Source organism: Sus scrofa, chromosome 7 (genome assembly GCF_054392235.1).
Source record: "Sus scrofa isolate SSC_HxYL_T2T_F1_AM1 chromosome 7, Sscrofa_HxYL_maternal_Yorkshire_Landrace_v2.0, whole genome shotgun sequence".
Classification (NCBI taxonomy): domain Eukaryota; kingdom Metazoa; phylum Chordata; class Mammalia; order Artiodactyla; family Suidae; genus Sus; species Sus scrofa.
The window spans coordinates 36813100-36840547 of NC_139389.1; the positions used below are offsets into that span (position 1 = coordinate 36813100).

A 27448-nucleotide genomic window follows, 5' to 3' on the forward strand; every position below is an offset into this window, starting at 1 on the left:
CCCTCCAAGATCTGCAGGTAGGTCTGACCCAGATTCTTCTTGAATCCCTACTTTTCCCTGGGACCCAGTACACATTAAACCCTATTTGTACCTTCCAAGAGTGGAGCCTCTGTTTCCCCCAGTCCTGTGGAGCTCCTGTGTACAAGTCCTGCTGGTCTTCAATGCCAAATGCTCCATTGGCTCCTCCTCTCAACACCAGACCCCAGGCTAGGGAACCTGATATGGGGTTGGGAACTCTCACTTCTGTGGGACAGCCTCTGTGATATATTTATTTTCCAGTCTGTGGGTCACCCACCTAGCAGGTGTGGGATTGCTTGTATCATGACAGTGTCCTTCCTACCACCTCAACGTGGCTTCTTTGTCTTTAGTTATAGGATATCTTTTTGGTAGTTTACAGTCCATTTTGTTGATGGTCATTCAGCAGTTAGTTGTGATTTTGGTGTTTTCATGAAAGGAGGTGAGCTTGAGTCCTTCTACTCTGCTATCTTTTCTTCAAATATTGCAATAACAGAAATGTCCAAAACTTTCAAGCCTCCATTTCCTCTTCCATAATCTCCACCTTTGTCACTACGAGTGGTTTCCACTGATAAAGGCTACTTAGGAGTAGCTCCCAGAAAGTGACTGTTCTCCACTTGAGCACCTTTCAGTGAGGGAAGAGCTTCCCCCTTTTTCTGTCCCTATGATACTTCTGTTTGGGGGATTTTTTCCTGCCTTCTGGAGTAGATCTGTGTGACGCAACATTAAGCCCTTTTAGGGAGTGATGTAAGTATTTGATATGTGAAAAGATTTCCATCTTAAATGGAACAGCAGGTTATGAAAAGGTGAATACCACAAACATGCCCTCAGGAAAACAGAACTCTCCCTTTACATTTTTAAAATTTATTTTACATATTCAGGTGCTCCTATATTGGGTACATAAGCATTTTACAAATACTCTATTGTCTTTTGTGATTGACTACTTTATGTAATTATATTCTTTGTCTCTTATTATAGTCTTTGTCTTAAAATTTATTTTGTCCAATATAAATATAGCGACCCCAGCTTTCTTTTGGTTTCATTTTCAGGAATATCTTTTTCCATTCCTTTACCTTCAGGCTATGGTTTTCCTTATATCTGGAAAACAAACAAACAAAACAACAAATGAAAAAACACATGACCACTTGAGTGGATGCAGAAAAAGCATTTGACAAAATTCAACATGTGTTCATGATAAAAACTCTCAGTAAAAAATCAATAGACAGGAATTTCCTTAACCTGATAAAGAGAATCTATGGAACTTCTAAAGGTAGTATCTTATTTAATGGTGAAAGAATACTTTCTTCTTAACATCTGAAATAAGACCAGAACATCTGTTCTCATCGTTTCTTTTTCATCCTTAAACTAGGATGCTAGCTAGTGTGTGCAATAAGGCAAGAAAAAGAAAAGACATACAGTTTGGAAAAGAATAAAGAAACCATCTTTTTTCACTGATGATGTGATTGTGTGTATATAAAATTCTGTGGGATCTCCAGAAATTATCGTACCTGGAGTAAATAAGTTAATTTAGTAAAGGGATACAAAACCAATACACAAAAATTACTTATAGTTCTGTGTACTAACAACAATTAGAAATTAAAATTTAAAGGTTCCAGTTCAAGATGGTGATGTAGGGAGATCCTTTCCCCATGGACACACCAAATCTACAGCTACATGTAAAACAATTTCTGCTGAAAAAGAAAACCTCAAACTAGCTGAGCACTTCCTACAGTCAGGTAAGTGAGAAAAAAACATGCACTGAAGCAGGGAAGAAGCTGAGACTTGATCTCACCATAAACTCCACCCCCAGCCTGGCAACCTGCAAGTGGGAGGGAATTCAAGACCCCAAGCTTCTGCCTGAAGAGTGAACTCCACATTGGGCACCCCAGGTCTTAAGACCTTTACCTGGGAGGAAATCCTCCAAAACAGCAGGCTTTACAGCACTGGGGCTTGTGTCCTTGAGACCCACAAAGCTTTAGTGAACTGAGAAACAGTTCCCAAAGTACTCAGCACACCAACTCACACACCCCAGGGCCCAATGCAGAGGCAGCCCCCGCCCCCAAAAGCACCCAGACTTTCTGAAAAAGAGGCTTATTTGCTTATCTTAGAGCATCAGCCTGAGGGGCAGGCACTTAATTTAACATGCATCTAGGGCTGACTGAAATACTATCCAGGGATTGAGGCCAGCAGGCCCCATCTTTACACATTCTGCTGCCTCACTCCAGCTACCAGGGTCTCCCAGAAAGATGGTACCCTTGTCTGGCGCCCTGATTTGGGGGGATGCTGCCAGGGGACACTTCTAGATAGCTTGGTCTTGGTGGCCAGTTGGTTTCTGTGTCCCATGGAGCTGTAACAGATGGAGAAAGCATTCTTAACTGGCCACTACCCACCATGGCCCAGTAGGGGGCAATAAACTGAGGCACTCAGTCTTTCTGTGAAAGAGGCCTCCTGGCTCATCGTTACAGGAGCAGCCTCATGTAAGGGCTGACTTCGTGCTCAACCTCTACCATGCTAGAGTTCCAGTATCCCCAGGAAGGGATCTCCGCCTGTGTCTGCTAACCTGGTTTTTATGTTTGGTGCCTGGGTGGGGTTTTTGGCTCCCATCCAGGGCTGCGTGTCCAGGGTCCCATGGGACTGTTAACAATCAGAATGATTGCACTTGGCCAGCTACCACCCCCAGGCACAGTACAGACAGCAGACAGAAACACACCCCAGCCTTCTGTGACTTTGGCCTGTTTGCTGATCCTGGAGCTTTAGGCTGCAGCAGGCTTCAGGTCTGGTATAGCTAATGGCTCTCAGGTCAAATCTGACCATTTTGGGCCAAAGTTAGCCATACCCATTTGTTCATATGTTGTCTCTGGTTGCTTTTGTGATGATTAACAATGAACTGGAGTTCCCGTCATGGCACAGTGCTTAACGAATCCGACTAGGAACCATGAGGTTGCGGGTTCGGTCCCTGGCCTTGCTCAGTGGGTTAAGGATCCGGCGTTGCCGTGAGCTGTGGTGTAGGTTGCAGACGCGGCTCGGATCCCACATTGCTGTGGCTCTGGCGTAGGCCGGTGGCTACAGCTCCGATTCGACCCCTAGCCTAGGAACCTCCATATGCCGCGGGAGCGGCCCAAGAAATAGCAACAACAACAACAAAAAGACAAAAGACAAAAACAACAACAACAACAAAAAAAAAAAACAATGAACCAACACCTCCACAGATAGGCTGTTTTTCCTGATGTCAAGATAGTGTCACCCAGAGGCTCTTTTTCTTCCCTTTTGCCTTGGCGCTTCTTATGGACTTCAGTTTGAGTATGGACAGGAAGTTATATAACTTCGGTGCTTATTTTGTTATACAGATCCAGTTATTAAGTTATTAGGTTGTTTATGGATTTAATATACTTACAACCAAGAAGTTAGGTGTGCCCCAATGTTCCTAGCTTCTTCTGACAGGGGACATCTGCATGATGACACAGGGGCCTAGATGGGACACCAAAGAAGAAAAATCCACAGCTCCTGTCTGATTTCTGTGACTAGCAACTGAGATCACTCCTTACAGGAGATAGGTTATTGTGGTCTGGGCAGAGCAATGGGATTGAAATGATAGGGGAGGCACTCTGTTATAGATGAGGGAATAAAAGCGTGATCCTGACCAAGGCATAAAGTGATTTGTCTGCTGTTCTTGAGAAGCTGGTGTCAACACAGGCATATAAAACCCTATGAGGAGTTCCCGTCGTGGCGCAGTGGTTAACGAATCTGACTAGGAACCAGGAGGTTGCGGGTTCGATCCCTGGCCTTGCTCACTGGGTTGGGGATCTGGTGTTGCCATGAACTGTGGTGTAAGTTGCAGACGTGGCTTGGATCCAGTGTTACTATGGCTGTGGTGTAGGCCGGCGGCTACAGCTCTGATTAGACCCCTAGCCTGGGAACCTCCATATGCCACAGGAGCGGTCCTAGAAAAGGCAAAAAAAAAAAAAAAACAAAAACTTCCTATGAAATTTTGTGCACCAGTTTTGGCTCTGTTTTTCTAGATTATTCCATGATAACGAGGAGCTATAGCTCAAAGAAATCCTGGTAGTAAAGCGTCTTATAATTTTGAAACTCTGTAGTTTTCTTTTAGCTGAGATAAAAGTTCTGGAATTTTGTTTCTATAGAGTAATATGAATAGAATTCTTACCCTTTAATATAAGAAATATTAATTTCTAAAATTTAATTTTTAATACTTTCTGAATTTTATTTTGGGTAAGACTTTTTTCAAATAAAACTTAATAGACCCCCTATACAATAATAGCTAACAGTTACTTAATGCTTACAATGTGTCAAGATCATGTACGAAGCATGTGAAAAGAAATTATTTAATCTCACACTGTAGTAGGGGCAGGGTAGGTATGTAGCCCTTAGTGTGAGACCACTGGTGCTCAACCATAAGCACAGGATTGTTAGAGGTCCCTCTCTGCCAACGGTGAGTCAGGCAGTGGTGCTCATGGCAGAGTGCAGTGAGAATATCTCACCCTTGTACCTGGGACCCTCCAGGTCTCTGGCCCCAGCTGGCAGGTGAACTGGGGAAAGGGGAGAGCAGGGACAGGTTGCTGCAACCACCCACTGTCCTGGCCCAGGGCCCACTTCTGTGACCTAAAGAAGGTGGCAGTCTCCCTGGGTCACAGTCCTCAGAACCTGACTGCTGTTTGCTCAGCCTAAGGAGCCTGAGGGCTGGCTGGGTCCCGGGCACCTTGCTCCCATGGTGAAGAAAATTGGGCAGGGTTTGGGACTTGCCTCTTCAGCCAGGTCTGGGTGCTGGAAGAGGACCCAGACTGGGTACTGGACCAATGCTCATGGGCAGGGTGACCAGCCCACATCCCAGCCTCTCTCCTCTTAACCAGGGCCTAGACCTCAGAAGGTGAGAGTCAATCAAGGTTTAGGGCCTTGAACAAGTAAGATGAGGGGTAATGATGTCACTTTGTTTATGGGATTTATTAAGTGTTAAAAGCCACAAAGATTCATGGACACAGAATTTAATGCCTCCCTCTCCCTCACTTGTATATTACACCTTTAGATTAAAAAGTTGAAGAATAGAGAATAACATGCATCTTGAAGGAGGCTCACAGGAACAATGCGGCCTGACTGTGTCCTGACCTATGTGGACAGCTACAAGGATCTGATGACAGGAAACCTCCCTCTCCTTTCCTATAAAAGGGCTTTGTGGAAAGCTTTTGAGGATTTCAGGTTTTTAAAGCATGAGCCACCTGTCTGCTTGCATGGCTCTGCAATAAACCCTGCTCCATATTCCAGTGTTTTGGTATTGTTTGTCCTGCTGTGTTGAGCACATGGGCTTGTGTTTTGTAGCAATTATGGCGACCCAGATGGGACTTCTGTGCCCATGGCAGGTTGACTCCAGCCAGGGGCAGAACCTTCCCAAGTTTCCAGGCGCTACCAGAGCTTATTTGGCTCTGGGGAATTGCAAGGCACTCTCCTTGACAGGCACCAGCTGCCCTATGACACACGGCTGTTTGGAGCAGGAAACATGTAGAGCTGTGGTACACATTCGGTGTTGCTCGGGGGTAAGCTGCTCTAACTTGTGCAAGTTGGGAATTCTCTCCACTCCATTTGGGCTGCTTCCCTTGCAGGAAGTGAGCCACTTTGGGTTCATTCTCTTTTGAGAACTGGGCCAGTCTGGCAGTTTCCTCCATCTGGGAGTGGAAGTGGAATTTTAGATTGTACCTCTTCTGATTTTCTGTCTGTGCAAGCATAGCTTATTTGTTATTTGTATTTTTGTGTGTATTGTTTTGGGGTGAACCCCTCCAGCTTGTGCCTTTGTTTGTGGGGACATATGTCTGTTGTTTGTAGGTGTGTGTATCAGTATGCATTGGTCAGTTGAAATGTCTTTGGTAACAGAGCTATGTGTGATTACACCAAATATCTTTCCCTATTGCAGTGGTTTTCACCTGTGGTAGAGTGTTGGTTGGGATTGTTCCTTTGCAATGATCAGGAATCTCTCTTTTTGGTGCTAGGGAACTGTGATCCTGGGAGACTGTTTTGCATTGCATTTGTTTGTTTGATATTTGATAATCAGAGCTCTGTTATATCTTATAGGCCCTCTAGCATGTGTTTTTGCAAAACTGGGGTATCTTCAGTATGCTCCTAAAAAGAGAGAGATAGAAGTTTTGTTTTAAATACTGCATGGTTACTATATTCTTTAGACTCCAAAGAAAATTGGTTAAGATGAAACTCTCTTGAAATTCCAAAACTAGTTCTTTCTTGCATACGCAATTAGAAAAAGCTGGCTTGATGAAATCCTATTTTTCAGAATTCTGACCCTGAGAAAACAAAAATATACCTAGGATATTTTTAGTAAATAAACCTTAGTAAATAAAAAAAAAAGCTTCAGTAAAAACTTGGTAAATTCGGCTTACTCCAACTGTTATTTTTGGTTCTGCATTTGCCAGAACTGCCATGACATATGTGGTCATGATTCCCTGTCTTTCCATTTGCATGTTGTTTGTCGTTAAAAAGAGGAATCCTTGCTTGAAAAAGTTGAGATTGTTGGACTTCACCCTTTTGCTTTTGTCCTGTGGGAATTAGATTTTGTTCTCTGTGTGCATGTTTGCATTTGTCTTGTGGGTAAGTGTGCCAGCTATGGGAAGTTCAGATTCGTTTCTTGAAGGCATCCCCTTGAGGTGTACTCTTCAGAATTAGACCTCTTTCAGTTATAATATCGCTGAGATTAACTTGTGAGCTCTATCTAATTGACTTAAGTGTTTACAAATTAAGTACTTCCAGTACTCGTAGAATTGGCCTCAAATGAATTTCAGGTCCTAATGATTTGGGAAATACTCAATACCGAACTGATACCTCAGATTGAAGCCAGCTTAAGCTCATTGGTTCGATTAATATCACGGTTCTTTTATAGTCATCAGTGTTAAGTATAATACTTTGTGGTAGCTAGGTTTTATTAGAGATCAAATAAGACTTTTTGATATCTGTTGTATATTTTTCAGCAAGGAAGATAACTTGGGTTTTTTTGTTTTGTTTTGTCTTTTTGCCTTTTCTAGGGCCACTCCTACGGCATATGGAGGTTCCCAGGCTAGGGGTCAAAGAGGCTGGAGCCACTGGCCTACACCAGAGCCACAGCAACTTGGGATCTGAGCCGCATCTGCGACCTACACCACAGCTCATGGCAACACTGGATCCTTAACCCACTGAGCGAGGCCAGGGATTGAACCCAAAACCTCATGGTTCCTAGTCGGATTTGTTAACCACTGAGCCACAGCAGGAACTCCAGCAAGAAAAATAACTTGATATGATAAAACTTTAAGTCCATCTAAAATATCCTCTCCACATTTTTATAACTTGAAACTAAGTTAAATGGTGAGAATTCACTGACTATCTAGGTCATTTCAAATAGGATAAAATATTGAAACATTGGTCGCTGGAAAAATCTAAGTTTACATATCTTTGCCTTCTTAGAAGAAGAAAACTAAATAGTAAGTTCCCAATCAGAAAGTGCTGGTATGACAAATAGTTCACAATTACTTGGTTTTCATTAAAAATTAAGGTTTGTTATTCTTTATTTTTATTATTTATTTTGCTTTTTAGGGCCATACCCACAGCATACGGAAGTTCCCAGGCTAGGGGTCCAATCAGAGCTTCACCCACCAGCCTACGCCACAGCCACAGTAACACCAGATCCAAGCTGCTTCTGTGACCTACACCACAGCTCATGGCAATGCCATATCCTTAACCCATTGAGCGAGACCAGGGATCAAACCCACATCCTCATGGATACTGCTTGGATTTGTTTCCTCTGTGCCTCAATGGGAACTCTAAGGTTTTTTTAGAGTTGAGGATTCTACAAGTTTACTTCGACTGCTGCTTTTGATAACAGATTATATCAACTTCCTTGCTTTTAAGTGATCTGTGTTTGCTTTTGAAATCTTTTCTCACTTTGGATAAAAGAATAAACATTGTCTTATAGTGAGCTATGATCTTATTTGATCAAGAGTCTTGAAATGTTTTTTTGTTTTTGTTTTTTTTCTCTTTTTGCCATTTTTGGGCCACTCCCATGGCATATGGAGGTTCCCAGGCTAGGGGTCAAATTGGAGCTGTAGCCACCGGCCTATGCCAGAGCCACAGCAATGCAGGATCCGAGCTGCATCTGCAACCTACACCACAGCTCACGGCAACACTGGATCCCTAACCCACTGAGCAAGGCCAGGGATCGAACTCGCAACCTCATGGTTCCTGGTCAGATTTGTTAACCACTGAGCCACGACGGGAACTCCAAGTGTTTTGAAATGTTTTCACAAACTTCCCAGATATCAAATGTTAAAGTTATTCTGACCTCCAGCCAACTTTGGGACGCTTTAGAGGGCCTCTGAGGCACCCAGAAGGGAGTATTTAACTGGTATTGTGTGGTATGTTGAATTACATTGGAAGCGTTGTCAAATGGGTGATAGGCCTCCTCAGATTATACAGTGTGGATAAATGTGACTAGTGTAGACATTCTATAAATTATATACTTTCTGAAATGTGGATATGTCCTGGTAAAATCTGCCAGTCTTAATTCTGGTTGTATCACAGCAACCTGATTAAGTTTCTGTGTCAATACATTGCGAGCAGATCTTTAACCTTGCCTTTTAAGTCTTTAATAGACACTTAAACTGATGCTTTGCGAAAGTGCTTTGTCTTCAAGAAGATTCATAGGAAGGACTTTTTGACAAGGAGAGGTCTCTAATTTCAGATTATGGGAAACTTAATGGCTTCATAAAATGTTAACAGAAGGATGGGTTACCGAGGAAACTGGTGAGTATGGTTATAATGTTTATGGGTTTTATCTGGAAAATTACTGATTTGGGTCCATGTTCTCCAGATGTAGGAGAACATGTACATTTCCCTCCAGTTACTCATGACTTAGAGCAATTTGGTAAATTATACCTGTGATTAAAATTGAAATATTTTTCTCCTCTCTCTGGCTGGTCCCTCGATAAAGTGGAGACTGTTGGGTTATGAGCAGCCATATCAAGTGAATGGGAAAGACTGTCCCCTGACATGTGCAGCAATCTTGCTATTTTGGGGACCAAGAATTTCACCCAGGCAGAATATGATGGCAGGCCTTTGGCATGGATTTCCTGGCATTGAGAGGCCTCTCGGGAATTCAGTGTGAGATGCTGAGGAGTCCACCACAGCCAGTTTAGAGGAGCCCACGTAGTCAGCTGACCAAATTTATTTTACAAACAGATTAATCTTGATTTGGTGTGTTTGTAGAGACACACTTTTTAAGTCTATGGCTAAAAGCACATGTACAGTGCTTGTGTGATAATTGGGTATAAAAGATAAATGGTAGTTTCACTCAGCATGACTATCTAGGCATAAATAAAGGAGACCTAGCCCTGAGGAACAGGATCTGGACCTGGGGTAAGCAGCTAAATCAGCCTGGCATCGAAGGGCACATTTTGGTCTGTTGAAGGATTTGCAATTTAAAAAAGGAAATGATGGGAGTTTTCGTCGTGGCGCAGTGGTTAACAAATCTGACTAGGAACCATGAGGTTGCAGGTTCGATCCCTGGCCTTGCTCAATGGGTTAAGGACCCAGCATTGCTGTGAGCTGTGGTGTAGGTTGCAGACATGGCTCAGATCCCGCATTGCTGTGACTGTGGTGTAGGCCAGTGGCTATGGCTCCGATTAGACCCCTAGCCTGGGAACCTCCATATTCCACCGTAGCGGCCCTAGAAAAGGCAAAAAGACAAAAAAAAAACAAAAACAAAAAAGGAAATGATGGGAAAATCTGCACATATTTTGAGGTGTGGGGAAGTCATTCTGGCTGATACATGATTTAACTTTTACTGAAACCAGGGTGGCCTGTTTTGTGGCCTTTTGAGATCCATTGCATCTGCCTTGGCCATTGATGAGGGGAATATGTTTGAAAGTCAAAAACGGACTGTGGTTCAGGCATCTAAGCTAAAAGTAGTGGCCATTGTGGATATGGTTTCAGACACATTCCTGTATTCCTGAGGACTTGAATTTTCTGAGCTGTGTCAGACTTTGGGGTACCATCAGCCATTTGCAGAACAGTGCCTGCTGGCATGTGGCAGGTGCAACCTTATGACCTCAAGGTTTCCTCTTGTAACCATTAAATTTGTAGACAGTAAAATTGGTTTAGGTTAGATGTCAGCAGAAAAAAATGAGACATGTAGTGGTCAGTAGCTCCTGTCATGTATTTGTTAGTACCACATTAGAGGTTAAAACCTATTTAAATAAAGGTAGACTACTGACTACAAGTCCCCCCAGTGGGCCAGGTCCAGACTGGGTTTCAGGTTTATGCTAAATTCCTCAGGGAATGAGATCTTTATTATACAAGGCTCAGATCCAGGACTGAAAACTCAGGAATATTTCCAACTTGGTGTCCATTCCCCACATCAAGGCAGGACTACACCCCATTTCAAGCAGGAAGTAGACAGAGTGGTCATCGTCCTTCTCCCTGACTTGGGGAAGGATGCAACAGGATTAGAGGGTGAAACCGAGTCCCCCTAAAATTTAGTTCCTCTGCCGAGCTTATGATTAACTTGTCTATCCAAAACATTATTTGCCTTCTTATCTGACACCTGTTTTCCTCAAGACTGAGGAATATCAAAGAAAAGGGAGGAATGGTCATAGGGGTAAGGCAGGCATGTAGCCATTGGCGGTTCCACTCCACCAACAGTGAGTCAGGCAGTGGTCCTCACAGCAGAGTGTGGTGAGAAGCAGATCTCATCCTCCTCCCTGGGACCCTCCAGGCCTTCTGGCCCCAGCCAGCAGGTGAGCTGGGGTGGGGGTGCACGGTGGTCAGGGATAGGTTGAGGGCTATGTCCTGCAGAGCTCCAAAGCCCTTGCCACAACCACTCCCTGGCCAGGCCCAGGCCCAGGCCCACTTCTGTGACCTAAAGGAGGTGGGGGGGGGGGGTCTCTCTGGGTCATAGTTCTTGGGACCTGGCTGCTGTTTGCATGGCCTGAGGAGCCTGAGGGCTGGCTGGGTCCTGGGTACCTTGTTCCCTCAGTGAAGACAACTGGGAAGGGTTTGGGGACCTGGCCTGGAAGGTGTCATTAGCTGAGATCTGCCTTTTCAGCCTGGCCTGGGCACTGGCAGGAACACCCAGGTGGGACACTGGATGAACACTCCTGGGCAGGGGGACCAGCCTGCTCTCCAGCCCCCTCCTCTCAGCCAGGGCCTAGACCTCAGAGGGTGAAAGTCAACGCTTGGGACCTTGAACAAGTAAGATGAGGGGTAATGATGTCACTTTGTTTATGGGATTTGCTACATGTTAAAAGCCACAAGGAGGCATGGAGACAGAATTCAGCGCTTCCCCCCTCCCTTTCTTGTGTATCACACCTTTAGATTAAAAAGTTGCAGAACAGAGGATAACATTGGGTTAGATGGAGGTTTACAGGAATGTTGTGACCTCACCCACGTGGCAAGAACAAAGGATCTGATACCAAGAAGTTAGCAGCAGCTGACCACAGCCCTCCCTCACCTTTCCTATAAAAGGGCTTTGCTGAAAGCCTTCAAGGAGTTCGGGTTTTTAAGGCATGAGCCCTGTCTCCTTGCACAGCTCTGCAGTAAACCTTTCCTTGCTCAAAGCTCCAACATTTTGGTATTGTTTGGCCTCACTGTTGGGCACAGGGACTTGCATTTTCTAACAGCACTAATCCTAAAATGTTGGTAATATTATTATCCTGATCTTCAGAGGAAATTGAAGCAAGAGGGTTGTTTAACTTGGCAAAGACAGTAGATAAGCACTGAGCTAGGTGGGGCTGCAGTCTGGGCTGCTCAGCCATGGAGCTGGTCCTGGGCCTTGGACTATTGAAAACCAGTGACGGAGAAGGAAGTGCACAGGACAGAGTCACAGGGTGATGTCCTCAGGGGCTCAGACCCAGCCCAGGGAGTTTAAGGTCTCCAAGTGTGTCATTTTCATTTTTAGGGACAATGCAGACGATTCCTCCTCTTACCCATTTCCGAGGTGCCCTATTTTGATCTTCAGGAAAATACTTAAAGCCCTGGGCCTGGCCATATGCAGCCATCATTGTCACTTTGAGGACACACGCATCACAGCCCCACCTGGCACATTAGGAGGCACCTACATCCTGACTCTTGGGTAACTCTGACGGCCTTTCACAGGGACCAGTATCCTCCGAGCACTGTTTCAGCAGCTTTTCTTTCCACAGCATGTGCCATGTGTAGGGAATATTCCAGCCTCGGTTTGCAAGCCCTCCATCCACCCGCCTGGACTCAGAGCTGTCACCGGTGAGGCCATTAGAGGGCAAGTGCTCTGACTTAGTTCCTTTTACTATAATCTTGTTGACGGACACCTACCCCCACCCCCACACCACAGAACAGCACCATGACAGGATCACTCCAGGTAAGGTTCTTCAAAACAGGGAAAACCTGCATGTAACAGTTGTTGGAAGGGCTGATTATCAAGTCACAACACCTAAAATTATTGTGTTACCATGAGCAAATGTTCTCAGTGCTGGAGACATGGTAGTGTCTAGTTCTACTAGAATGTTCTATTCTAATGGAACAACCATTGAACTGATGCAATCACTGTCCTTGATTCACAGGTGAAGCAGATGAAGCACAGGGAAATTAAAGAATTTGCCCAAGGTTACATAGTAAGAGGTGGCCCTGCTCTGGGGCCCCAATGGTATTCTACCCTGATTTGTAGGTTTTGAAAACAATTTGAGATTTCCATGGATAAATAACTGTTCGTATACTAAATACATTTACTGGGTACCCACAGTGGTTATACATCATGTTTATAGCTAGAGACAGTGCTTATCATATTTTAGGGATTCAGATATGGAAGTGGAGTTCTCTTGTAGCACAGCACATGATCTGGTGTTGTCACTGCAGTGGCTCTGGGCACCACTGTGGCACGGGTTTGATCCCTGGCCCCAGAACTTCACATGCCACGGGTGCAGCCAAAAAAAAAATATGGAGTTGATACCAGCCCTGCCAGCAAAGACTGTACAGTTCAATTATGGGGAGTGTAAATAAACAGATGTTATACATACAGTAAGTCCTGTGGTCTCACAGGGACAGTGGAACTATATGGGATCATCAGAGAGGGTGGAACAGATGGGCACCTGACCTGAGCCTGGGAGGAGGGAAGTTAGCAGGACAAGGAGTGGAGGGGTATTCCAGGCAGGATGAGCACAGGATGGGGGACGAGAGAGCAGAGTGAGTGTGCCTCGCAGGGCTGGACCAGAGGACAGGGTGGAGACAATGGCTGGGAATGGACAGGGAGGACGAGTCCAGCCCCAGAGGGCCTCCTGGGAGTCAGGGCAGCTGGGCTTCCCTGCATGGGGGAGGGTGAGCCTGTCAAAGACAGAACACTATGGGATGTGGGATAGGGAAATGGAGACTAGAGGGGAAGATCACTGTGGCAGTGCCACACTGGGAAGGGATGAGAGTCATCAGTGAAGGACAGGGGGCCCAGAAGTACTCGTGGCCCAGAAGGACTTGTGTAGGACTCCTCAGCTCAGCACCAACAACATCTTGTTCCAGACATTTCTTGGTTGCGGGGGCTGCGTGCCCCGCACATTGGGGGCTATTTAGCAGCATCCTTGGCCTCTACTCACTAGATGCCAGTGCAGGCCCCCTCTCATTGGGACAACCAAAAACATCTCCAGACATTATCAAATATCTCTTGCAGGCAAAACTGCTCCAACTTGAGATCTACTAGTTTAGAGATGCTGGTATTAAATCAAAATCAACTGGACTTGGATGTGTGGAAAAGGAATTTCTCCAGTAAACTCATGGGGAGGAAAAACAGGCTTGGTTTGGACACAGCAGAGATCCTGGTGGGACCTGGTAGCTTTCAGAGGCAGCTGGCTGGCTAGGTTGGGCTCAGAGGGGCATCTCCGTTGGAGTCACAGATTCGGGAGTTATCCACACGTAGATGGATGAGGTGACCTGGGACACTCATGAGGTGAGAAGAGCAACAGGTAAGAGCCGTGGGGAAAACCAAGGGCTAAGGAAGGTGAAGGATGGATGAATAAGTTGCCAGTTCTCTGCAGTGAATGGGAAGGTCAAAGAGAAGCATGTAGCCTTGTTATTTATTTAGGCCATTTCTAGGGCCGCTCCCACACCACATGGAGGTTCCCAGGCTAGGGGTCTAATCAGAGCTGTAGCTGCCGGCCTACGCCAGAGCCACATCAACTCGGGATCTGAGTCGCATCTGCAACCTACACCACAGCTCACAGCAACGCTGGATCCTTAACCTACTGAGCAAGGCAAGGGATCGAACCCGCAACCTCACAGTTCCTAGTCGGATTTGTTAACCACTGAGCCACGACAGGAACTCCTATCTGACAGTTTTTTTAAAAAAATGTATTCAAGTATAGTTGATTCACAATGTTGCATTAATTTCTGCTGTGATTGTTATATATATACATATAAAAGAATATACTTTTTCATGCTCTTTTTCATTATGGTTTATCACAGGATATTGAACATATTTGCCTGTGCTATATAGTACGGCCTTGTTGTTTATCCATCCTAGATATAATATTTCACAATTGCTAATCCCAAACTCCCACTCCATCCTTCCCCCCTCCCTCCCCCTTGGCAACCACAAGTCTGTTTTTCGTCTGTGAGTCTGGTTTCTGTTTCATAGATATGTTCATTTGTATTGTATTTTAGATTTCACAATATAAATCATATCATATGGTATTTCTCTGACTTACTTCACTTAGTATGGTAATCTCTAGGTCCATCCATTTTAATGTAAATCACACTATTTAATTCTTTTTTATGGCTGAGTAATATTCCATTTCATATGCATATATACCACATCTTCTTTATCCATTCATCTGTTGATGGACATTTAAGTTGCTTCCATGTTTTGGCTATTGTAAATAGTATTGCAGTGAACACTGGGTGCATGTATCTTTTTGAGTTATAGTTTTATGAGGAACCTCCACCATGGCTACACCAGTTTGCATTCCCACCAACAGTTTAAGAAGGTTCTCTTTTCTCCATACTTTCTCTAGCATTTATTATTTGTAGACTTAACTAATGATGGCCATTATGACCAGTGTGAAATAGTACCTCATTGTGGTTCTGATTTGCATTTCTGTAATAATTCGCAATGATGAGCATCTTTTCACATGCCTCTTGGCCATCTGTATGTCTTCTTTGGAGAAATATCTGTTGAGATCTTCTATTTCTTGATTGGGTTGTTTGCTTTTTGTTATTGAATTATATGAACTGTTTATATATTTGAAAATTAAGCCCTTGTTTGTCACATCATTTGCAAATATTTTCTCCCAGTCCTTAGGCTGTCTTTTCATTTTGTTGATGGTTTCCCTTTGTTATGCAAAAGCTTATAAGCTTGATTAGGTCTCATTTGTTTATTTCTGCTTTTATTTCCACTCTTGGGAGACTGACCTAAGAAAACATTGCTACAATTTATGTCAGAGAATATTTTGCCTATGTTTTCTTCTAGGAGTTTTATGCTGTCATGTGTTATATTTGTTTTTAAGCCATTTTGAGTTTATTTTTTGTGTATGGTGTGAGGGTGTGTTCTGACTTCACTTGCAGGAAGCTGTCCAACATTTCCAAGACCACTTGCTGAAGAGACGTTTCCCTACTGTACATTCTTAACTTCTTTGCTGAAGATAAATTAACCATCAGTATGGGCTTTCTGTTTTGTTCCATTGATCCATATGTCTATTTTTTTGCCAATACTATGCTGTTTTGATTACTGTCATTTTGTAGTGTTGTCTGAAGTCTGGGAGGGTTATGCCTCCTGCTTTGTTCTTTTTCTTCAGGATTGCTTTTGCCATTCTGGGTATTTTCTGGTTCCATATTAATTTTAGGATTTTTTGTTCTGGCTCTGTGAAAAGTATCATAGGTAATTTGATAGGGATAGCATTAAATCTGTAGATTGCTTTGGGTGATATGGCCATTTTAACAATATTAATTCTTCCAGTCCAGTTCAATTCTTTGAATCATCTTCAGTTTCCTCTATGAATGTTTTATTTTTCTCAGCATATGTCTTTCATCTCCTTGGTGATGTTTATTCCTAAGGATTTTTTTAATGCAATTCTAAAAAGAACTGTTTACATTTCCTTTCTGATATTTCAATGTTAGTATAAAGAAATGCAACTGATTACTATATGTTAATCTTATATCCAGCTAGAATGCTGAATTCATTTGTCAGTAATCATAGTGTGTGCATGGAATCTTTAGAGTTTTCTGTATAGAGTATCATGTCATCTGCATATAATGCCAGTTTTACCTCTTCCTTTCCCATTTGGATACCTTCTATTTCTTTTTCTTGTCTGATTACTGTGGCTAGGACTTTCAAATACTATGTTGAATAGAAGTGATAAAGATGAGCATCCTTATTTTGTTCCAGATTTCAGCTGGAAGGCTTTTTCAGCTTTTCACCACTGAGTATTATACTGTGATATTTTCATAAATGGCTTTTATTGAGATATGTTCCCTTTATAACCATTTTGGTAAGGTTTTTTTTTTTTACCATGAATGGATGTTGAATTTTGTCAGATGCTTTTTCTGCATCTGTTGAGATGATCATGTGGTTTTTACCCTTTCTTTTGTTGATGTGGTGTATCACAGTGATTGATTTGCGCATGCTGAACCATCCCTGTGACCCTGGGATGAATCCAACTTGGTTGTGGTGTATGATCTTTTTCATGTGTTGTTGGCTTTGGTTTGCTAGTATTTTGTTGAGAACTTTTGCATCTATATTCATCAAAGATATTGGCCTGTAATTTTCTTTTCTGATAGTGTCTTTGTCTTGTTTTGGTATCAGGGTGATGGTGGCTTCATATTAATCTTTGGAAGTGTTCCTCCCTCTTCAGTCTTTTGAGCTTTTGAGGAAGAGCTGTATTAAGTTCTTTGTATGTTTGGTAGAATTTGCCTGTGAAGCCATCTGTTCTTGAACTTTTGTTTGTAGGGAGTGGTTTTTGTTTTTGTTTTTGTTTTTCATTATAGATTCTATTTCACTTCATTTGATCAGTCTGTTCAAGTTATCTATTTCTTTTTGATTCAGTTTCACTGGACTATATGTTTCTAGAAAGTTGTCCATTTCTTCTAGGTTGTCAAATTTATTGGCATATGGTTGTTTATAGTATTATCTTATTTTTTTGTATTTTTGTAGTATCAGTTGTGGTTTCTCTTTTCTTTTTTTTTTCTTTTTTTGGCCTTTTAGGGCCACACCTGCAGCATGTGGAAGTCCCCAGGCTTGGGGTCGAATCAGAGCTACAGCTGCTGGCCTATGCCACAGCCACAACAATGTGGGATCCGAGCCCTATCTGTGACCTATACTACAGCTCACAGCAATGCTGGATCCCTAACCCACTGAACATGATCAGAGATCAAACCCACATCCTCATGGATACAAGTCAGATTCATTTCCACTGCACCACAATGGGAACTCTTCTCCTCTTTCATTTCTTATTTTGTATATTCAAGTCTTCTCTCTCTTCTTGGTGAGTCTGGCCTGAGGTTTGTCAATTTTGTTTACCCTTTCAACAAACCAGATTTTGGATTTATTGATTTATTCTGTTGTTTTTTAAAATCTCTATTATCTCTCTGATCTTTATTGGTTTTTTTCCTTCTGCTGACATTTTGTTCGTTGTTCTTTTTCCAATTATTTTAGGTGGTAGGTTAGGTTATTTGAGTTTTTCTTGTTTCTTGAAGGCAGCCTGTATCACTCTGAACTTCCCTCTAAGAACTGCTTTTGCTGCAACCCACAGCTTTTGTATGGTTGTTTTCAATGTCATTTGCTTCATTGTATTTTTAAATTTCTTCTTTGATTTTTATCATTGACCTGTTGATTTCTTTAGCAGCATGTTACTTAGTCCCTATGTATTTTTTTTCTCACTTCTTTTTTGCAGTTTATTTCTAGTTTCATGCTGTTGTGGTTAGGAAAGATGGTTGAAATAACCTCAATACTCTTAAATTTGTTGAGGCTTGTTTTGTACCCTAGTATGTGGTCAATCATAGTGTGAACTTGAATGTGTATACTGCTTCTTTTGTATGTAGTGTCCTGAAGATATCAATTAAGTCTTACAATTCTATTGTATCATTTAAGATCTCTGTAACCTCATTGATTTTCTGTCTAGAAGATCTTTCCATTGATGTGAGTGGGGTATTAATGTCTCCTACTATTATTGTATTCCCATCAATTTTTCCCTTTATGTCTGCATTTGTTTTATGTTTTTGGAGCTTCTATATTGGGTGCATATATGTGGTGAGCATAATATCCTTTTCTTGTATTGATTATTTAATCATTGTATAGTGTCCTTCTTTATGTTTCTTTATAGCCTTCTATTGAAGTCCATTTTTTCTGATATGAGTATTGTGTCTTGTACTTTCTTGTCATTTGCATGAAATGTTTTTCCATCTCCTCAATTTCAATCTATGCATGTCCTGTGCCTTAAAGTGGGTCTTTTGTAGGTAACATACTGTAGGATCTTGGTTTTGTTTTTTTAAAAATCCAATCTGCCTCTCTGTGTCTTTTGATTAGAGCATTTAGTCCATTGACATTTGACATTTAAGGTAATTGGTAGATATGTGTTTATAGTTCTTCTTTGTCCCTTTCTTTTTCCTTTTGTGGCTTGATGATTTTCTTTTAATTGTTCTTATGTTCTTTCTATTGTAAATTTTTGACTTGTGGTTACACTGTTTTTCAAGTATGTTAATCCCCTCCTAAATCTACCTGCTCTAAGACTGGTTATCATATAGGCTGAGACACATTCTGGGGGAAAAAAAATCTACATTTATGATTTTGGTGTCACTTTCATCCTTTTGCTATTCATTGTGGTTATAATTGCTTTCACCAAATTTTTTGTTTTGTTTTGCATTTTAGGGCTGCACCTGCAGCATATGGAAGTTCTCAGGCTAGGGGTCTAATCAGAGGTACAGCTGCTGGCCTGTGCCACAGCAATACAGGATCCAAACCACATCTGCAGCTTACACCACAGTTCACAACAACACCCGATCCTTAACCCACTGAGCAAGGCCACGGATTGAATCTGCATCCTCATGGATACTAGTCTGGATCACTGGATCATTAACTGCTGAGCCACAAAGGGAACTCCTCACAGAAATTTTTTGATTAAAAAAAAACCTGTAAACTGGCTTATTGAAGCAATTTAGTATCCAGTTGCGACTTTTCTCTTTTCTATAGATTAGTTCTTCCTTATATAGAGAAGACCTTTCATAGTTACCTTTAGGATAGGTTTAGTATTACTGTATTCTTTTAGTTTTTATTTGAGAAATTATTTCTCCTTCTATTTTAAATAATCATGCTGGGCAGAATATTCTGGATTGTAAATTTTTCACTTTTAAAACTTTGAATATATCTTGCAACTCTATTCTGGTCTGTAGTGTTTCTGTAGAGAAATCAGCAGATAGCCTTATGGAGACTCCTTCATAATGAACTCTTTGTTTTTATCTTGCTGCTTTTAGAATTCTCTCCTTTTAACTTTTGCCATTTTAATAACATGTTGTGGTGTAGGTCTGTTAGAGTTTAACTTGTTTGGGGTCTTCTGTGCTTCTTGTACCTGGAGCTTTAGGTTTAGAAAGTTTTCAGCCATAATTTCTACAAACACAGTTTCAGTTTCAATCTCCTTTTCTCTTTCTTCTTCTTTTGAGATCCCTATTATGTATAGATTGGCACACTTTATATTATCCCATAGATCTCTTATATTGCTTTTATGTTATTTCATTTGGCTTTCTATCTGCTGTTCTGATTGAGTGATTTCTATTATTTTCCAGATCACTTTTCCACTTTTCTGCATTATTCATTCATTACCTTTAGCTCAACTTTTGTCTTGGTTAATAGGTTTCCTAATTTTTCTGTTCCTTTTTATAGTTTCCAGTTCCTTTTTATGATCCTCTGCATTTCTATCAATAGCCCTTAATTCCTTCAGTTTTTCATTTTCTCCTTTTTGAACTTGGTGTTTGTTTCATTGTTCTTTCAGGGTATTTCTCTAGGTCTTTTATTTGGGAGTGGTTTCTCTGCTTCTTCTTTACTTATACCTCTTACCCTATTAGTTTAAAAGAAATAATTATATATTTTGGTCTTGGAGGGCTATTTATATGTGGGAGTGTCCCTATATAGCTAGTGTGAGTTGAACATTTTGCATGCTAGGGCAGTTTTTGGTATGGATGCTGCCACCTCTTTTCTCTGAGGTGGCTGTTGTCCCCCTGATAGGAAGTGTGACCACAGCCTGCCCTGGATATTGAATATGGCCTCCTTTTTTCTCTGTGGTTGTCACTGCCCTGTGAGAGGCAGTGTCTCTTCCCTGGTTGTGGGAGTAGGAACCTCCAGATTTGTTTCCCAGCTGCATTTCTGATCTGCAGTGCAAGGTAGGCAGGATTGGAGCACTCCCACCAGGAGAGGAGCCCCTGAGTGTCCCTCCACTTGAGCTGCTTACGTGTAAGAGTTCTCTGTTATGTCACCTTTCACCTGCTGTGCAGGCTCACAAAGTACACTGTTGGCACTGCCCTCAGACCCGCCTCAACCACAGGAATGCTGGCATTCAGCCCTGGCATCTTTTAGGCATTGTTTGCACAAGGCCACCAGTGCAGATCCACCTAGGTCAGGTCCCAGGATTACAGTAGTTGCATACCTGGACCTGCTATGGAGGCAGCTCAGACCCTGGTTGGAGCCAAACCCCCATGTTCACACACGCAAGAGCCTGCAGCTGCTAAGGACAGACCCATCAGCTGTGGGAGTGCCTGTTGTCCTTGCAGATATCCCGCAGGCAATGAATTTATAAAGCCGGTGGAGGAAGTAAATCCATGGCTCACATACCCATGGGCAGAGGTTTCAGCCCTGCCTCTGCATGTGGGCAACCTGCTGGCACCTACTCCCAGAACCCATTGAAGTGGCAGCTGAGATGCATGAAGCCTGCCAAGGTGGCTGCTATGGCATGCAGTCCTGAGCCCACCAGGGTGGTAGCTGGTGTGTGGAGAAAGAAGCTGTGACAGGCCCTGCCCCTCCCTTGATGCACTACTTGACAAAGGCACTTGGCTTCCATGCACACCCCTGGTTGTGGCCGTTCCACAATCCAGCCCCTTCGGGCTGTCTCTCACAGCCAACACCAGTCCTCTCCCCTCGTCTGGCCTCTGAACCCCGAGTTCCAGTCCCCACCTGTACCTGTGGACGTGTCTCAGGCTGGGACATGCAGGGTGACAATTGTCTCTGCAGGTCTCTGTCCTGCTGCAACAGGCAGGCTGCTCTGTTCTTCTGTGAAGCCTCTGAAGTGCCCTTTCTGTCCCAGCTGATCTCACCCCCCCAACCCTAGGAGGGGGCTTCCCACTGTGGGAACCTCTCTTCTAACTCCTTCCCAGGGTACAGGTCCCATCACACTTACTTTTTTCCCCTTTCATCCTACCTGGTTATGTGGAGGGATATCTTTCTTTTCCTCTCAGGCATTCAGTAGGTGCTCTGTGAGGACTGTTCCATGTGTAGATGGATTTTATATGCATTTGTGGAAGAGGGGAGTTCCATGTCTTTCTACTCCACTATCCTGATCGGAGCCCCCAGAGATTATTAAATTGCATGCATTATTTGCTGAATTGATTTCTCTCTATACGTTCAGTGCAAAGATTCAAACATACCATTATACATAGATGGATAAATAATAAGGACCTACTGCATAGCACAGGGAACTATACTCAGTATCTATACTATAGATAGATAGTATAATGGAAACGAATCTAAAAGAGTATATACATATAAACTGAATCACTGAAACTTACACTTGGAACTAATACAACATTCTAAGTTAACTATACTTCAAAAAATTTTTCAAAAAACCAAAACCCCTCAGTTTCCTAGTTCCATTATGGTGAACAAATATCTAGAAACACAGGGCTGAATTAAAAATCCATCATCCATTATTAGCAGTGCTATTTCACTACTTTGTCATCAGTGTTCAAAAACATACTCCAACTGAAGGCTCAGAGGAAATGCTTCTGTGGACAGACATATTCTTTAGCTTTTGATTCTACAGTGGTAATTCTTGGAGAAAATAAAATGTCATGAAGCAATGGGAGAGCTTATGGGATAGAAAGCAAATTCAGTAACAGGAAATAGTATCAATTTTGGCAGGAAGGTCAGATGAAGTGGGAAGATAACTTCCTACAGGTGACAAGATTTCCATAAAGTCACAAAAGTAACTGCCTACCGTGCCAATTATGGTGCAAAGTCTGAGACTAGGGCAATAGCTGCCAGTCAAAAAGGAGCACGATACTGAAAAGAAGGCCAGATGCTTGGGATGAATAAGTGATTATACCTGAATGTAGGTTAGACACCCTCATGAGAAACACAAGCTCTGGGCCCACCATGTCTTTGGGGAGCCCGCTCCCAGATAAGGCTGTGCATCTTCCAGAGGGCCTGACAGCCCAAACTTTTCCAGACACACCTTTCACACTGCTTCTATCTGTGCTGAAAGGGAGCAGAGGGGAGAGTAGCTGTTTCCTCTGCAGCAGGGCCCTGCCACCCCATTCCTACAGGGAGCACAGCCTGCTTTCTGGCTCCAGCCCTTCGCTCCCTCCCTCTGCCAACATTAGAGGAGAAGTTAACAAATGGATCTAATTACCACAGTGGTTTGAGGCTTCTCAACTTTCTTTCCCTTCCAGCTGTAAAGATGTCCTTAGACCAAGTTGTACGTTCAGAACTGCTGTCAACTTTCACTTTAATGGGCACTTAAATTTAATGTCAAGCTGATGCCTGTGGAAGACCTTGATTAAATTTGCAAACAGTAGACTCTATCCAAACCAGAATTTTAGAGTTCTCATTTCGCCTTTCAAGCTAAAAATCCCAGCTTTTTTTTTCCTTCTTTGCAGAGAATTACAGGAGTTTGCTTGCAAAGACCCTGCGTATCAGCAAAGCAGCAAAGTGTAACAAGCAAACGCTCCCTGAGCTTTAACAGAGAGAAGAAATCCCTCAGCTTAAAATGCTGTATGAATTAAAGATCCTTCCCACTGCTTTATTCTGCTCTCATTCAAAATCTGTAACTATTCACTTTGATGACTGTAATATTGTAAGCAGTCCTAAAAAGTTTGCTTAAAATCTTCCTAATGTTCTTTTATGCACATTGCAATTAAGAGTTTAATACTGTCTGGGTGGAGTGAGAAACATTATGGAGAAAGCACATGAAAGAGCTGGGATAGAATCGCCACACACACTGTCAGCGGTTCTAGCAGCTGCAAGTTTCTTACCTGGCCTCTGGCTTCTGCTGTCTCTTCTTTTGTCTCTGATACATACAGCCTCTCCTCCTTGACGAGGTAATAAAAGACCAGAAGTTAAAAGATCTGGAAGGCTCATGTTCTTTTTCATTGGCTCCTGTTTTGAAAAGAGGCTTTTGATTTTTCTTTTGGGTTCTTCCTACATCATCCAATTCAAATAGGTCTTTCAAAGAAAACAAATCAAAATTGTCAAGACCTGTGAAGCATGAAAAATAAATTGTTTTTTCCAACTCCAAAAAAGCACCAGAAAGGCATTAATGTCTGTCTTCTTATATAAACCTCTAACCCCATCCTCTAATTTACACACTTCACAAAATATTTATATATTCTTCTGTATAATACATGACAGGAGATCAAGCCTTATTACAAAGAAATGGAACTAGTAATACAACTAATATTTAAACTAGTGTTAGTCTGGAGTTTGACTAGCCAACATAAACATTCAAATTCTTAGGGCTGCTAGGATGAAATAGTCAACTCAGACACATCTGCTTGCTGAGTCTGTCGACGGCTCTGTTCTGTTAGCCGGTGGGCTCACAGGCTTCATAAAAGGAAAACATCAGGCAGGAGAAAATGAGAGTCTTGCAAATGCTGCCAGATAGGAGATTCCTTGACTTAAGATTTCTCACTGAACTACAGCAGCAAGACTGCTGCTCGGCTCGTATTTCCCTTCTTTTTACTATGACAGAGACCTCCCTTTCCATGCTTAGCTTCCTCTGACTTCATTCTCTGGTTGAAGCAGCCACACAAGGCACTTGTTCTTAATTAACATTAAAAAAAAGTGGTTTCACAGTTCCCAATGAAGTGATCAGCGCCATCGGATTTCTGTTGTGAACTATGCATGATAAATGGAATAGCAGATGTTTTCAGAAGGGAGAGATTTACAGAGGTAACTTGTAGTGGAGTAACACTATTTTCTGAACCGGTAATAATAGTTCATGAAGACAAGCTAAGGTTCAGATAGTATCTCATTTAATTTTTTTAACTCAGTGAATTTTATTTGTAGTTGTAAAACCATCATCACAACATCACAATCCAATTTTACAACATTTCCATCCCAAACCCCAGCCCATTCCTCCCCTACCCCCGCTAGCAACCGGTCTCCTTTGGTAACTATACGTTTTTCAAAGAGTCAGTGTCTGTTCTGCAAATAAGTTCATTGTATCCTTTTTTTAGATTCCACATATAAGTGATAGCATATGACGTTTGTGTCTAACTTCACTTAGCATGATAATTTCTCATTCCATCTGTATTGCTGCAAATGCCATTATTTCATTCCTTTTTATGGCTGAGTAATATTCCATTGTGTATATGTACCACATCTTCTTTATCACTCCTCTGTCAATGGATATTTAGGTTGCCTCTATGTCTTGACTATTGTACATAGTGCTGCAGTGATCACTGGGGTACAGGTATCTTTTCAAGTCATGGTTTTCTCTGGATAGATGCCCAGGAGTGGGATTGCTGGATCAAATGGTAATTTTATTTTAGATTTTTGAGGAATCTCCATACTGTATTCCATAGTGGTTGCACCAATTTACATTCCCACCAACAGCGTTAAGAGGGTTCCCTTTCCTCCACACCCTCTCCAGCCACTTATTGTTTGTAGACTTTTTGATGATGGCCATTCTAGCTGGTATAACATGGTACCTCATAGTATTTTGATTTGCATTTCTCTAATAATTAGTGATGTTGAACATGTTTTCGTGTGTTTTTTGCCCATCTGTATGTCTTCTTTGGAGAAATGTCTATTTAGATCTTCTGCCCGTTTGATGTGTTTCCTAAATTCTCTGATTTTTCATTTTAGTGTACAAAAATCCAGTCAATTTCTGTGTATTAAATTTATATCCTGCAACTTTACCAAATTCATTGATGAGCTCTAACAGGTTTCTGGCAGCATCTTTAGGATTTTCTAGGTAGAGTATCATGTCATCTGCAAACAGTGATAGTTTTTTTTTTTTTACTTTTTCTTTCCAATATGGATTCCTTTTAATTCTTCTGATTATCATGGCTAGAACTTCCAAAACTATGTTGGATAATAGTGGCAAGAGTGGACATCCTTGTCTTGTTCCTGATCTTAGGGGTAATTCTTTCAGCTTTTCACCATTGAGAATGATGTTAACTGTGGGTTTGTCATATGTGGCCTTTATGATGTTGTGGTAGGTTCCCTCAGTGCCCACTTTCTGGAGGGTTTTTATCAGAAATGGGTGTTGGATTTTGTCAAAGGCTTTTTCTGCGTCTATTGAGAGGATCATATGGTTTTTATTCTTCATTTTGTTAATGTGGTCTATCACACCGATTGATATGCGGATATTGATAAACCTTTGCATTCCTGGGATAAATCCCACTTTTTAAAAATTTTTTAAATTTATTTTTATGCTCATACCTGCAGCATATGGACGTCCCCAGGCTAGGAGTCAAATGGGAACTGTAGCGGGTGGCCTACACCACAGCTCATGGCTATACCAGATCCTTAACCCACTGAAAGAGGCCAGGGACCGAACTTGCATCCTCATGGATACCAGTCAGATTCATTTCCACTGAGAGATGATGAGAACTCCGGGATAAATCCCATTTGATCATGTTGTACTATCCTTTTACTATAGTGCTGGATTTGGTTTGCTAATATTTTGGTGAGGATTTTTGCATCTATGTTCATCAGTGATACTGGCCTACAATTTTCTTTTTTCGTTTGGTATCTTTGTCTAGTCTTGGTATCAGGGTGATGGTGGCCTCAAAGAATAAGTTTGGGAGCGTTCCTTCCTCTGCAGTTTTTTGGAATAGTTTCAGAAGGCAAAGTGTTAACTCTTCAGTATATTTTTGATAGAATTTGCCTGTTAAGCCATCTGGTCCTGGATTTTTATTTGTTGGAAGTTTTTAAATCACAGTTCATTTTCATTGGTAGTGATTGGTGTATTCGTCTTTTCTATTTTATCTTGGTTTAGTCCTGGAAGATTGTACTTTTCTAAGAATTTGTCCATTTCTTCTAGATTGTCTGTTTTATTGGCATATAGTTGCTTGTAGTAGTCCCTTATGATCCTTTGTATTTCAGTGATGACCACTGTAACTTCTTTTTCATTTCTAACTTTATTATGTTTTATTCATTTAATTCTATGTTATTGAATATTCCAAGAAGTCTTCACTCATTAGCCTAAAATAAAAAATCAACTGCCACTTTTAGGATCTCTGCTCTGATCCTTTTTTTTTTTTGTCTTTTTAGGGCTGCACACGCAGCCTATGGAGGTTCCCAGGCTAGGGGTCAAATTGGAGCTATAGCTGCTGGCCTCCACCACAGCCACAACAACACAGGATCCAAGCTGCATCTGTGACCTACACCACAACTCACGGAAATGCCAGATCCTTAACCCACTGAGCAAGGCCAGGGATTGAACCTGCATCCTCATGGATGCTAGTTAGGTGCGTTAACTACTGAGCCACGACAGGAACTCCTGATCCTGTTTAAATTCTTCTCATTGCTGCAGTGTCCCCTGGGATTTAGAAGGTGGTACTTTCAACAGTCTAATTTTCTGAATACCATACATTGCCTCATGTGATTCAAGACATAAAGAGCAAGTAGCACCTTGCCCAGGAAGAGAATGGGGAATGTCTGAATGTTCCCCAGGCACAGAGGACTGGAACAGATGGGGTCATACATCCTCCAAGGCAGCAGGTGCACATGGGTTACGTTTCAACCAGGGTCTCCACCTGAGAGCCCAAGTCCTCTGGGTGAGTGAGCAGAGACCCTGGGGAGGAAATTCATCAATGCAGGGCCTCCCCACAGCACATGGCATGTTACCTGCTTGCAGGCAGAGTGCAGGGCACTGAGATGGGCATTACCACAAGTATCACAATTTTCACCACTTAGCTAATGAGCTTATAGGACTGAACTTGCCAGAGCACTGAGCTGTGGGAGCTGGTGTGGGATCGACACAAGACTTGGCCAGAACCTTCTCACCTTAGTGATGGTCATGTCCCCAGTGAACATAGAGGACATCAGGTGGGGGATCTCCACGGCACATGGTAGAAGACTCCTGCTCGTCAGTAGTATGATTGGTGTTCCATGTTCTGGTGCTCTTCACACAGTTCATCCAGGAGCCCACTATCAAAGGGGCAGACGTTCTTACTAATGAAGAATAAGCTCACGTGGCCAACTTCAAGACCAACAAGAAAGAGGTGAAAA

The 27448-nt window shown here is 42.3% G+C and overlaps 1 long non-coding RNA gene across 2 annotated transcripts; it reads right to left on the reverse strand.

Moving 5' to 3' along the window:
* Positions 1–863: 863 nt before the first annotated feature.
* Positions 864–27419, reverse strand: LOC146401497 (uncharacterized). 2 transcript variants are annotated; one of them, XR_014810067.1, is made up of 4 exons: positions 27224–27419; positions 23242–23464; positions 3410–3483; positions 864–1113 (listed from the first exon to the last, which is right to left on the reverse strand). It is a non-coding gene; the product is annotated as an uncharacterized LOC146401497 (long non-coding RNA). The 2 variants fall into 2 exon arrangements; XR_014810066.1 differs by lacking the exon at positions 3410–3483.
* Between the last annotated feature and the right edge of the window lie 29 nt (positions 27420–27448).